Here is a 12795-nt window from a genome sequence, read left to right as displayed (position 1 = left end):
AAATACTTATTATTCTTAAATGCAATATTCATACAATATGTTAGAAACAATGTGGTGCTGTTTTATTTACTTGTGTATTTAATGTGAACTAAAAAATGAAACACATCTAAATTCCATAACCTCCGCACTTACTGGTTAAAGAGTAAAAGTTGAGATGACTCATGGGATTCTTGATCTCATTTTCATTCTTGTGTTTCATAACTTCTGGCCTTCAGTTCCTTATTTGCATAGACAATTCCTTATAATCAGTCAACATGTTGTACATTCTATAATGACCATGTAATTAGCATCCCCTCTGCATTATTTCTGACCCCTTACAGAGAGCATAGAGTTGTTGATCACTTTGAACATGAGACATATGACTTCGGGAGTTATAGGGCAAACTGAAAAATTGCAATTTATACTGGCTCCTACATTTATTGTTTCTGTTTTAGGAAAGAAAAGCTTAATTTCCTGTTAGTTGTTGAAATATTCACTTATTTTTCAAAGCTCTTTGAAATTAGAAAGTATTTAGTTGTTTACTAAATCTTACCTAATTATTTTTTTTTCCTGGAGGGAAAGTAGTATAGATTTGAAATCCATTAAATAATACTTAATTTATTCTTTTATCTGAATGTAGGATTAAATGTCACTTTTAGTTTTTATCAATGTTTATCCTATTTTAGAGCAATGTTTTCTCAAATACGCCAGTTACCTTCAGATAAGCTACTTTCTAAGGGATACGCATTAATTCCTTTAAAATCAGGGCTACCATGTGGTAGCTGCCTTAAGGGCATCTCTGAAGCACCTAATATTTTTGTGAAGATTGATTTAGATGAAGCATGATTACTCATACAAAATACTGATACTAACTAATTATTCCATGCTTTAGGACATAGACGTTTGCCATGAAATACCCTTGTTCCCTTCATTGCTAGAGGTATTGCCATAGACAGTAAAATAAGTGAAATCAGAATTTGTTTCCCTGCCAAGTTCCATCATCTGTCATCTAAAGTACACTTGTTTTTTGTCATATTTTGCTAAGAAATTATTAGTGCTTGTTTGACTGAATTAAAATATGTCATTTGTATCTGAAATAGCAAAATGAAATCCTGGAGGAATGATGAGTTGCTGGAAAGATAATTGAAATGAGTAGACTATCTTAATTTATCATATTAAGAAATTTATTTCTGTGCTTTCGATCTCTATTCATATTTACTGGCTCCAAATGTAATGACATATGCACCCCTAGCATTAGATTTCTTTCAAGAGAATGTGTTTTCATATGACTCTTGTTTTATGATTAAAGGAAGAATAAAAATATATATATATGTATTTACAGTAACCAAAATTAAGCATAAGGTCAGTGCAAGAACAGCTTCCATGCTTATATGATTAATTCTAAATGATATGTGTAGATAAAATGGGGACCATTTATGGTATTTAGAATTCTAAAGATGTCCCCCAAGATTTATTTTCTGTTTATTCAACCAAACACTAATCTAGCTATGCTGTATAGAGATTTTGCAAATGCAATTAAGATTACTAATCAACTCATCTCAATTTAGGGAGGTTATTTTAGATTATCAGAGTGGGTCCCCTGTAACCATAGGCGTCCCAAAAAGCAAAAGACCAAGGCAGATTATTTAGGCAGAAGAGATGGGGTAGAGACATGAGCAGAGAGAAAAGAATCAGAGTGATTTGAAGATTCACCATTGTTGGCTTTTTTTTTTTTTAAGATTTTATTTATTTATTTGAGAGAGAGAGCGTGTGCACATGCATGAGCAGGGGGAGGGGCAGGCAGAGGGAGAAGCAGGCTTCCCTGCTGAGCAGGGAGCCAGATGTGGGGCTCAAACCTGGGACTCCAGGATCATGACCTGAGCCAAAGGCAGATGCTTAACCAACTGAGCCACCCAGGCGCCCCATCACTATTTTTGGCTTTGAAGGCAGTAGTAAGTAGCCTGGAAATGGGCCTTCAGAAGGTGAGAATGGCCCAGGTCAGATAGCCAGCAATGAAGTGGGGACCTCATTCCTGTGACTGTGAGGCCCTAATGGAATCAGCCCAGCCACACTTTACCTGGACTTGGGACCCTACAGAACTGTGAGATCATAAATTTCTATCATTCTAAGCCACTAAATTTGTGGTAATTTGTTTTGATAACAATGGGAAAATAATACACTATGTTTACCTGCAGCTGAGATTCTTAAGTAGGCAAACCTCACATATCTAACCCTCTTTAGAGAAGTTGCACCTCTTTGCCTTTTTAACACTGTTCTACCTCTTTAGTGATGTGTCAGGCAGTGAACTGACTTACAGAAAAGAACAAAAAATGCCAAGTAGACTGTAAATGGCCACTTTTATTTACTGTCAAGAGCAAGTCTTTTCAGTATTTTTAACAAGTGTACTGTAGCCACAGTGACCTTTTCAGAATCCACATCCCATCCAAGGTCCCATCTTCCCCACTGTCCCTCTTCCTTAAACCCTTTCAGTGGCTTCCTTTCACTCTTAGGAAAATAGGACACTTTTTTTTTTTTTTTTTTAATAGGACACTTTCTTAAAAAAAAGTCCCTTCCTGGTTTGGCTTTTACCTTTCCAGGTTCATATTCACTTCTCTATGATTTCTTCACATGCATGTTTTCTTTTTATCTGCACCCCTTTGCCTACTTGATGCAAAAGCACTATAAATAGTTAATAGGGTAGGCTTTGGAGTTTTATTCTCCTAAAATTAAGTCCTGGATTTGAATTGCTACTTCTAACTCTATAACCTCAAGCAAAATACTTACCTTCTCTGTGCCTCAATTTTCTCATCAATCTAATGGGGAAGATTATAGAACCAACTGTATTAGCCTACTTGGGCTGCCATAATAAAATACCAGACTGAGGGACTACCACAGAGATTTCTTTCTCACAGTTCTGGAGGCTGGAAGTGCAAGATCAAGATCCACTGGTGGATCAAGATCCACTGATTTGGTTCCTGGTGAGAACTCTCTTTTAGGCTTCCCAATAGCCATCTTCTTGCTGTGTTCTCACGGAGCCTTTCCTTGGTGGATATGTGTGATAAGAGAGAGATCACCTACTCATTTTTTTTTCCTTGTAGGGCACCAATCTGATGGAATTACCATCCTACCTTTATTACCTCATTTAAACTTGATTGTCCTCAAAGCCCTTCTCCAAATACCATTACATAGGAAGTTTGGGCTTCAGTATGTGAATTTTAGAGGGACACAATTTAGTCCATAACACCTGCTTTAGAGGGTTCTCATTCACAGAATTTACTTATTTGTGTCACTTCCATTTTCTGCTTGCTGTAAGTTTTTTCCCTGACTCATATTTAATGAGTATTTCTGCCCTTAAATAAGCATCTATGGAGAGTTCTGATTCCAGACATAAGCACTCTTTAGATATTTAGATATTTTTCTTCTAATTGGGCCGAGTAACCGTACACCTGCAGCTATAAACATAAAGTAGGCATAGCTATTTTTTTAATTTAACAAACATTTATTAGGTACTTACTGTATTTCAGAAACCAAGAATATATACACAAACAAAATATATTTGCTTCTCTATTCTATTACTACTATGTTTGATTAGATTCAGCAGTAAATGTGGTAAATTTGGCCAAATGTCCATTTATTGATAAACTAGTCATTGGAATTATTTTAACCAGTAGAGTTAGGTGGACTTAACTGGAATTTAAGCAAACCTTTATAGTAGAAGAGTATTTTGTTTCTTTCTAACACAGTTAGTTTTGAGTGTTTATTATAAGCTAGGCATATTAAAGAATTATAAGAAAAAATGCATATAAAGCACTATGCACAGTGCATGGCATATAATGAGTGTTTTTTTGGTTTTGTTGTTCTGTTTTTAGTTTGTTTTTTTTTTTTAATTAGTGTTGACTCCTATAAAGTGCTAATCATTTTTCTAGGAAGCAGGACATATCAGAAACATGACAAGATTCAGTTCTAATAGAAGAAAGAGATATTGAATAAATAAAAAGCACATAGTTTAATATCAACCAGGATGGCTGCTATTAAGAATGGAAAGTGAGAAAACAGAAAGTAGTAGAAACAAGTAGGGTTTCTGAGCTACTTTTGGCAGGGGGTCAGGGGGAGATCTAGGAAAGGGGACAATTAGTTTATCTCCTAGGGCACAGAGGTTGAAAAAGAGCTTGCCTAAAGCCAGGGTCTTCAGCTTAGTGATTTGTCCTTTTTTATCCAAAAACCATCTTTCTCTCTGCAATCACTGTAGGTTTTCTTTCTTAATTGAAGATACGTCAGAAAATTGGACTTAATAATTTGGTTCAGCAGTAGGTATACCAAAGTGATGAATTAGTATTATAAATATTTATGTTATTTTGTTCTTATTTCCACTAAAAAGGACAATTTAAAAAATTCTCCCTGGTTGTGATGATATCACACAAAAAACAGAATCTCAATGTGTACTTCTGTACCTCTATTTTCTTTTGCATTAAATGCCTATGTACTGTAAAACTCTAGTTAAGTTTCACTGTATAAAATTTTGCAAGTGTTGTTTTATGTGTTTAATTACATCAATTAATTATTTGCATGATTTAACAGCCCATAGGCTACCAAAGAAATGATCATTTTAAAAGCTTCATGTTGCTGACTACTTCTGAAGCAAAATTGGAAAAGATTCAACTTGGAGAATGATTGATTTCTTAGTGATGTCTTTCTGTCATAAACCCAAGATATTTGAGAAAGACATGCTATAATTTTTCCACAACATAGTGAACTGCCAGATACCAACATTTTAGAAAACTTGAAGGTATTAAAAGGAGAATTGTGTACCAACAGTAAAACTCCACAAATGTCCTACAATTTGTATTTTAAATAAAATAACTTTTGAATGTCCTAACGGTCAATGGGAATTCAGAGCTATTTTATTCAGTGATTCAGACAACTGGAGAAAGCGTCATTTAAATTGTAGGCACACTATGTTTATGAAAAATGTTCTTCGAGTAATGTTAATTGTAGTGAGCATTCTAATGATGGCTATGCAAATATTAAACAACCTCTACAATTATGTTTCTGTTTTCTTTTCAATATTGAATGTTTACATTCTTAAAGCATCCCTGATCCATAGCTTTTATTGACTTTGTTTTCTCTTTTCTCAGCTGTTCCTTTACTTGTTTTGCTTTATGCATTTCTTCACGTAGTGTTTTATTTATTTATTTATTTCATTGTTGATGTGGGGGGAAAGGTTGCCCTCTTTTTATTAACAGCTTGAATTATCAGCAGGCACTGAGGCTTAGCGCCAAGCAAGGAACACACAGACAAGCTTATTTTTTCCAGTACCACTTTCAAGCTTGAATACAGAACTCTAGGTAATGTCACACTGGATTCTTGTTGAATATTTGCTGAGGACTTCTTTTATGCTTGTCTCAGCATTGGTTTAAAACAAGATCAGGACTAGGAAGAGCCAAGCTGCTTTCACAAAGGTCTTTTCTCATTTACCTTTCTCTCTCAGACTTTTGAGCAACTCTGGCTTTCATGAATACTGAGCTGTGTCTTGACTCCCTAGACTTCCTGTGTGTACAGACTGGTGATTTTAAAATTTTAAACATGACACATAAATTCAGTGTGAGAAGATTCAACCCAAAATCTCTATGCATAAGTCTCCAAACCTGGTTTCCCTAGTTTATTCTTATTGGTGAAAGACAAGAACACCACCATCCATTCCTTGTACTAGCCAGAAAACCAGGAGTCATCCTTGACATCTTCCCTTTCTCCCACTGTGCAGGTCAACAAAAAATTCTGTTGCTCTTCATCTTAAACATCCTACATACATACCTAGTTCTCTCCGTTCCCCATGGCCATCACCACTGCTTTAGAGCAAACATTTACTATCTCTTGTCTGGAGGGGGAAGCTTCCTAACTGGTTAATCCACAGCCACTTTTGTGTCTCTTTTAATTGCCTTCCACTGCATTTATCTGAATAAATATGTAATGATATCACCTGCTTCATCCCATACATGAAACCCTTCCATGGATTCTCATTACAACTAATATGACCTATAAAATCCTCTATGTTTTAGCTCCTTTTTACAGTCTCACTTCAACCTATATGTCCCAACCACCTGTTTGGTTTCTAAATTAGACCATGTCCCTTCTATTATAAGACCTTAGCTCATACTGTTCCTTCTACCAAATACTCTCCCATTCAGCTATACATTCAGGCACACACACATATACACATTCATAAAATAATTTTTGCAAAATTAATCCCTTCTTATTTATTCATTTTTTAGATTTTGGTTACAATGGTTCCTTCCCTGGAAAACACTTCCCAATCTTACTAATTAGATCAAATTTTCTCCTATGTAACACATCACACTTTTTTTTTAAAGATTTTGTTTTATTTATTTGACAGAGAGAGACAAAGCGAGAGTAAGAACACAAGCAGGGGGAATAGGAGAGGGAGAAGGAGGCTTCCCACTGAGCAGAGAGCCATGACCTGAGCTGAAGGCAGACGCTTAACGACTGAGCCACCCAGGCGCCCCACACATCACACTTTTAGTTTTACATTTATTTCTAGGATTTATTAGGTTCTGGGCTGAAATTACTATGAAGGTAGACTCCATATTTGTTTTCTTTTAGTATCTGATCCTTGACATCTGGCTTATTGTCTGACATAATATCTATTCCATAAATATATATGGAATAAATTAATAGACTTTCTTTAGTACATGTAAAAGAAGTATAACTCCTTCTCTACCTAACATTTCTTCATATATTTGAGGAGAGCCATCATGTTTCCCATTCTGACTTGGACCTTCTTCAGGAATAATGACCTTCATTTATTCAATCACTCTTTATATTGAATGCTTTTGTGGCCCCTTATAATCTTGATCATCCCTTCCTGAGTATGCTTTTCATTGTCTAGGCAAATATAGATAGCTCTAAAAGTGACATGCCCAGAAATGAACCCAATACACTAGGTAACATTTTTTTTCCCTGTACATATGTCTCTCAACTTCCCTGTTCATTCAGTTTTGTAGAGAATAGAAGCTTATAGAATTAGCTTATAAAATAGCCATCCTGGAACCATTATTAGACTAGCCACCCTAATCTGTTTTACCAGGCAACTTATTGAACTTTTCTGACATAATTCCTAATTTGTTTTAGTGTACAGTAGTTCTATCTTATCCACTTTGCTTAGTTTCAGCTACAGTGAACTTAGAATCATAAATCCTATCACAGAATATCTGAATGTAAAGATCTTTTATTTTGATCCCTTTGTTTTTGAGATGAGGAAATGGAGTCCCAAGAAACCAAATTATGTGACTAAAGCTCTGGGAAACATCGAAGTTAGAACTGAAATACAGCTGTCCTGACTCCTAGCCCAGAAAAAGTTTAAAGATGTACCAAAGATGACTAATGATTAGAATAAAATCTAGGAAGAGTTTTAAAAAAACTGTTTCATTTTTTGCATTATTTTGTACCAATTTTATACCCACTATTCAGGATTCTGTTTCATTTTATCTGAGTTAGAGTCTGGCTATCAGTAGGGAGAAAAAAAATCCCACAGTGATTCTTTTAATCCTCCAATTGATGCAACTACTGTACTAAACAACTAATATTTTAGTAAGCTGCTATTATAGTAGCTATTAAAAATAATGATGATGGTGATGATGTTAATAATTAGATGCAAGAGAGGAAAGTCACTCAATACTTACGTAAAAGTGAAAACATTTCTAACTTTTAAAAAAGTTTAAATATGTAGCACTATGTGAGCATTTAGGAAAACTGTGTTTCTCCCTTAGGCTGGGATCCCTCTGTATTAATAGCCCCCTCGATTTCCAGTATTTTTGTTGTTTCTATGATTAAGAGAAGTCAAACCTCCCCATTCTATTTCTGGTCCTCCCAGCCACCAATTGTAAGAATGTACGCCACACCACCCATATGTTCGTCTCCAGATGGCTAGCCTGCTTCTCTCGGTTTCCCCACCTGCCTGGGCCAAAGGCATGCTGTGCCCAGAATCCCGTGTATAACATGGAAGATGCTGGTGCCTGCTGTCATCCACACACTCTCATGTCCACAGCTTTGCAAGAGAAACAGGGAGGAGAAAAAGAAAGAGAGGAAGGGGTGAAGGGAAGCAAAAAGAGAGTTAAAGGAGGAGGAGGAGGAGATGGGTGGAAAGAACAAAAGGCCAGTGAAGAAGGGAGGAAAATATTATACTTCAATTAGAAAAGTGCGGATAGTTTATGATGGCCCATTGTTATGTTGACAATTTAAGGAAATTAATACTGTGTACTCAAATATAAAATCAATGTCCCTTAAATATTGTCACATGAAACAAAACACAAATTCTTATTCTGACATCAGAACTGATGCTGTTTTGAACTGGCCCTGGAAGAGAATGATGGTGGATAAAAAGCTTCAAAGCATTTTCTGTTGTTTTCTATAGAAGACACTCCACGCATTTGTGTGAACTGTCTCATACACATTGCTAAGAAAAAACATCCACGATATAAAACATATGTTGCTAACGTATAGAGGCATCATGGGTTTGAGTTGCAACTCAGGCAGAAACTCTAGGATAAAGGAGAAATGACAAAAATCACAAAGGGGATTTCCTCTCTTTCTCTCACTGCTTTTAAGCCCACCATTTATACAGGTACTGTCCTCAAATAACCTACGTCAGAATCACCTTGGACAGTCAAAAAGAACCATGCAATAACTATTTAATCCGGGCCATTGTAAAAGATTGTCATAATGCCCCAAAGCCTCTCTTTCTCAAGCAGAGTAAAAGTCAAATTGCCATTATGTAGAGAAGAGCCTGAAGAGGAGTAAAGAGGATGAAGGGAAACTGTGTTAGAAGGCAATTGCAATAATCCAGGGGAGAGATAATGGAGGACTGGACTAGGGTAGTAATGATGGAGTTGGGAAGATGCGGGTACATTCTTGATGTAGTTTGAAGGTAGGACTTATAGAATTTCCCTATCAATAGGACCTGGAATGAGACAACAAGAGATAAGTCAAGGTTAACTCAAATTGACTTGGCCTGAATAACTAGACAAATGGACCTGCCTTTACTTGGGATGTGAGGGAGTGTGGTCGTAGGTTTTGTGGAGTGTGGAGTGGGGACAGATCGGGAGTTTGTTTATGTTGATTATGAGTTCCTGGTGGAGATTTCCATTAGGCTGTGGTTGGAAGGAAAAGTCTGGGCTGTTGTCATCATTGATATTATTTGAAGAAATTAGATAGGATGATATCCCACAGGGAATGGGTATCATAATAAGAAATGAGGAGATAAAGTCCTGTGCAGTGAATGAGACACTACTACTCGGAGGTCAAGGAGATGAAACGAAGCCATCAGAGGAGGTTGGGAAGGAGTAGTCTGTCAGTGAAAAAAAAAAAATAGATGGTGTCCTGGAAGGCAAGTTAAAAAGCTATTTCAGGGATGTCAGAGTGATAAATAAGTTCAGAGATTAGTGGAGAAAGCATACAATTAGACCTACTATTAATAAAATGAAAAAAATTATTAATAAAAATAGTTAAGCCCAATATTATTAACAATTAATAACTATACAAATGAATGTAAAATATAAAACTAAGATGAATGTTACAAGAGAAAAGATGATATTTTAAAACAATAAATAATAACAATAATGATAGTGGAAGATATAGGGCCAGGAATGCTTCTCTAAGGAAAGGATCTTGAGATGAAAGATGAAATATTTATGCAGTTTCACTCCTGAAGGTAGATGGGAAGGGGTTGAGATGTTCTAACCAGAATCGATGGTAGTTTTAATGGGAAGAAAGCACAGTATGTACAAATAAAGGGAAGGGTATGATTGAATTGTATGCATGTACACACACAAACACACACACACACACACACACACAGTAAATTAATGTGTAAATTAGATACAGGATTATGTATGTTTAGGAGATTTCTTGAGAAGCACCCTAGATGAGAAGTATATGCCATTGTACTGGGATGCTTTTGGCTGCAAGTAAGAAAATATCTGAATAAAAACATGACTGAAAGAATAGGAGTTTCCTAATAAATCTCAAAAAGAAGTACAGACAGAGGATGTTTTTAGTGACTTTATGATATCAGAGCTCCAGATACCTTCTCTATGACTCTCTTAATTTTCCCCTCATAGGCACTAGGCAGCGCTGCAGCTCAGAGCATCAAGTGCTACAAAAATGTCTGTGGCAACAAAGAAGAAGCAGGGACTTTCTCTTCACCTATTTCTTCCTTTCTATCAATTAATAAAATATTTCTCAGAAGCTTCCACCAAGTTCACTTTAAGTGTAACTGAGCAGAACTAGGATCAATGGCTATGCCTAGCTGCAATGGTAATTGGAAACACAAGTTTCTGATGATTTTAGATTCAATTTTGAAGGCAAAAATGTGGTATGTTGGTAAATATTTAACAAATGGCTATTGAGAAAGACCCACATATTTGTCCACTTACAGGGATATTATAAATTTCATTGCTATAAAGGATGTGTAGTTAATAATAGTACATGCAGTATTCTTTATTATAAATTCCATATATCTAATTGATTCAGACAGAATATATTCACCAATTGTTTTCCAAACTTTACAGCTGTATTTTTGTATCAGACTGTTGTGGTAGCTCATGAGTATAGTTCAGCATGAATGTTAGTTGATAATTTCATTCTAGTTAATGAGTGATATGAAAGTAAAATAACAGTGAAGTTGTATATCAGATTTTCACCTATTTATCATTAAGGTGAGGACGTCTTTGCTAGATCTTTTTTATACATAAAGTGTGTGTGCTTTAAAAAAATGCTGTTGCTTTATTAACTACCAGCAGGACTGGCCTGCATGGGGTGATGGACACTCAGGGTATGTGTAGGATGTGAAGATGAGGTCATGATTGAGAGGCTGCTTTGAAGGAAAGGGGATGGTCTGGAGGCCAGGCCCAAGAGCCCCTCAGATTTACGTCCATAAATAGGTAGACCTTGTAAAAGGAGTCATAGCAAACCATGGCCATGCTGCCAATAAGATTAAGAAATTCTTGGAAATCCAGCTGCCTGTCAGAGTTGAGGTCCAGTTTCTTCATCATGTGTTCAAGGACACCGGGTCCTTGTGGTTCTTTGTGAAGGCAGCCAGTTCTGTATTCATGAAGGTAAGGAACCCTGTCTTGAAGAGTGTGCAGTTGTTACCCTCCTTTCTAGCAAACTTCCGGAAAACAGCAATCAGAGACTCAATGCACCACTCAGCCTCAGTAGGGCTGGATATTTTTGCCATGTCTGTGTGGAGCAGGCACAGAGACTGTTACCAGTTGGCAGTGGTGCTACTTTGCTAGATCTTTGAATACCAGAAAGATACTGCGTCAGTGTGTGTTCTTTTCATAACCTAACAGCTTTCATGTGACATACTTTTAAACTTAATCCACATTATTAACATATTTACATTACTCCTTTAAGTCTAGATAATCAACAAAGCAATGAATCATGTTTTGATTTGCAGCATTTCCCTGTTTTTATGGCGGAAATAATCACACCATTGCCAGTTTCATGCTACCAACATAACACCACTGCATGTAGAGTTGAGAAGAGGTATGTGGTAGCATACCATTATGTAGAATTCCCACCCTACAGATGCAATGAATGTAAATCAACCCAAGAGCATAAATAATAGTATTCAGTAGTAAGATACTTAGAAATTTTTACTACCTTTTTTTAATGTAATTAACTGTGAGTTTATGCAGTTTGATTTTTAATAATGTCTGTGTTAAAAGCCAGTTTGCAAGATTCCTGGAAATTGAACAATTGGCTCTCACAGGCCTCTTTGGGTCAGGTCCACCAGCAAGATATAACATCAGCAAGGAAGCAGGAAAGGGATGCTGTCGAGTTTGCAGACTTTAAACATTTTGAGTAAAGTACAACAGTAGGAGTGTATTCACTCCCAATTATGTATAATAAATAAAGATCTGTTACTTAGATGGTCCTCTCAGTATTTTTTAGATTCATTAAGGAAAAGGACATCCTTGAATCTTTTTCTTTTTCTCACCAACTTTTCCTACCACTTCTTTACTTCCATAGATTAAGAGCAAATATAATCTTGATTTCCACCACAGACAAAATGTCCAATGAAAGGCAAAATAAAACTGGAGTCAATTGATTTCTCTTTTTAATGCCTGATTGATGTTAAGACTCCTAGGTAATGAATAGAATAAAAAAAAAATAAAGCTGTCCTGAAAAGAGATAATTCAGTCCATGCCCCTCATTTTGTATACATGAAAATGGAGATACCTCATGTTTGGATATCTTGCCTCAAGTTACCAGGTAGTGGCAGAGAAAAGAAAAGAACTCTAGGCTCCTGACTGGAAGGTCATGCCTTTTGCATCACTCTACACAAAACCTTAATTCCTGGACCATCTTTGTCAGGGGAGTCTTTGGCACATTCCTTGGGTGTGAAAGGAAAGGGCTCTCCCATCAATCAGGTCTCCCTGCCTGGCCTGTTGAATCCACCACTGGCACAAGCACAGTGAAGTTCTCTTCCAGCTCACCGTGCTAGAAATAAAAAGAGGTCTCAAAGCAGCCATTATAGTCTAATTATATTTGACAGCCAACCTGACAGGTTGTGTTTATTTGTTTGTTTATTCTTTTAGTGCTCATGGCTTGAAAAAAATGAATCACACTGTCAAAACCATCTTACCCTTCAGGAGTTCTTTCTTTGCTTCATTTAAAAGTCTACAAAAGCATCTATTTCGAACATGCCTGGTGAAATAATACAGGAAACGGTTTCTTTGAGAAGTCTGTATAAGAATGCATAACTCATGTGACAGCCAGTGATGGCGAGCTGCCTTT

General features: G+C 36.3%; 1 pseudogene; it reads right to left on the bottom strand.

The window, feature by feature from the left end:
* Window positions 1-10850: 10850 nt before the first annotated feature.
* On the bottom strand, window positions 10851-11230 carry LOC148165103 (protein S100-A11 pseudogene; annotated as a pseudogene).
* Between the last annotated feature and the right edge of the window lie 1565 nt (window positions 11231-12795).

Source organism: Eumetopias jubatus, unplaced genomic scaffold (genome assembly GCF_037043125.1).
Source record: "Eumetopias jubatus isolate StellerSeaLion01/CBP00866 unplaced genomic scaffold, mEumJub1_p1.0 scaffold_1, whole genome shotgun sequence".
Classification (NCBI taxonomy): domain Eukaryota; kingdom Metazoa; phylum Chordata; class Mammalia; order Carnivora; family Otariidae; genus Eumetopias; species Eumetopias jubatus.
Note: the sequence above shows the minus strand (reverse complement) of the source record. Positions and strands in the feature narration are given on the sequence as shown.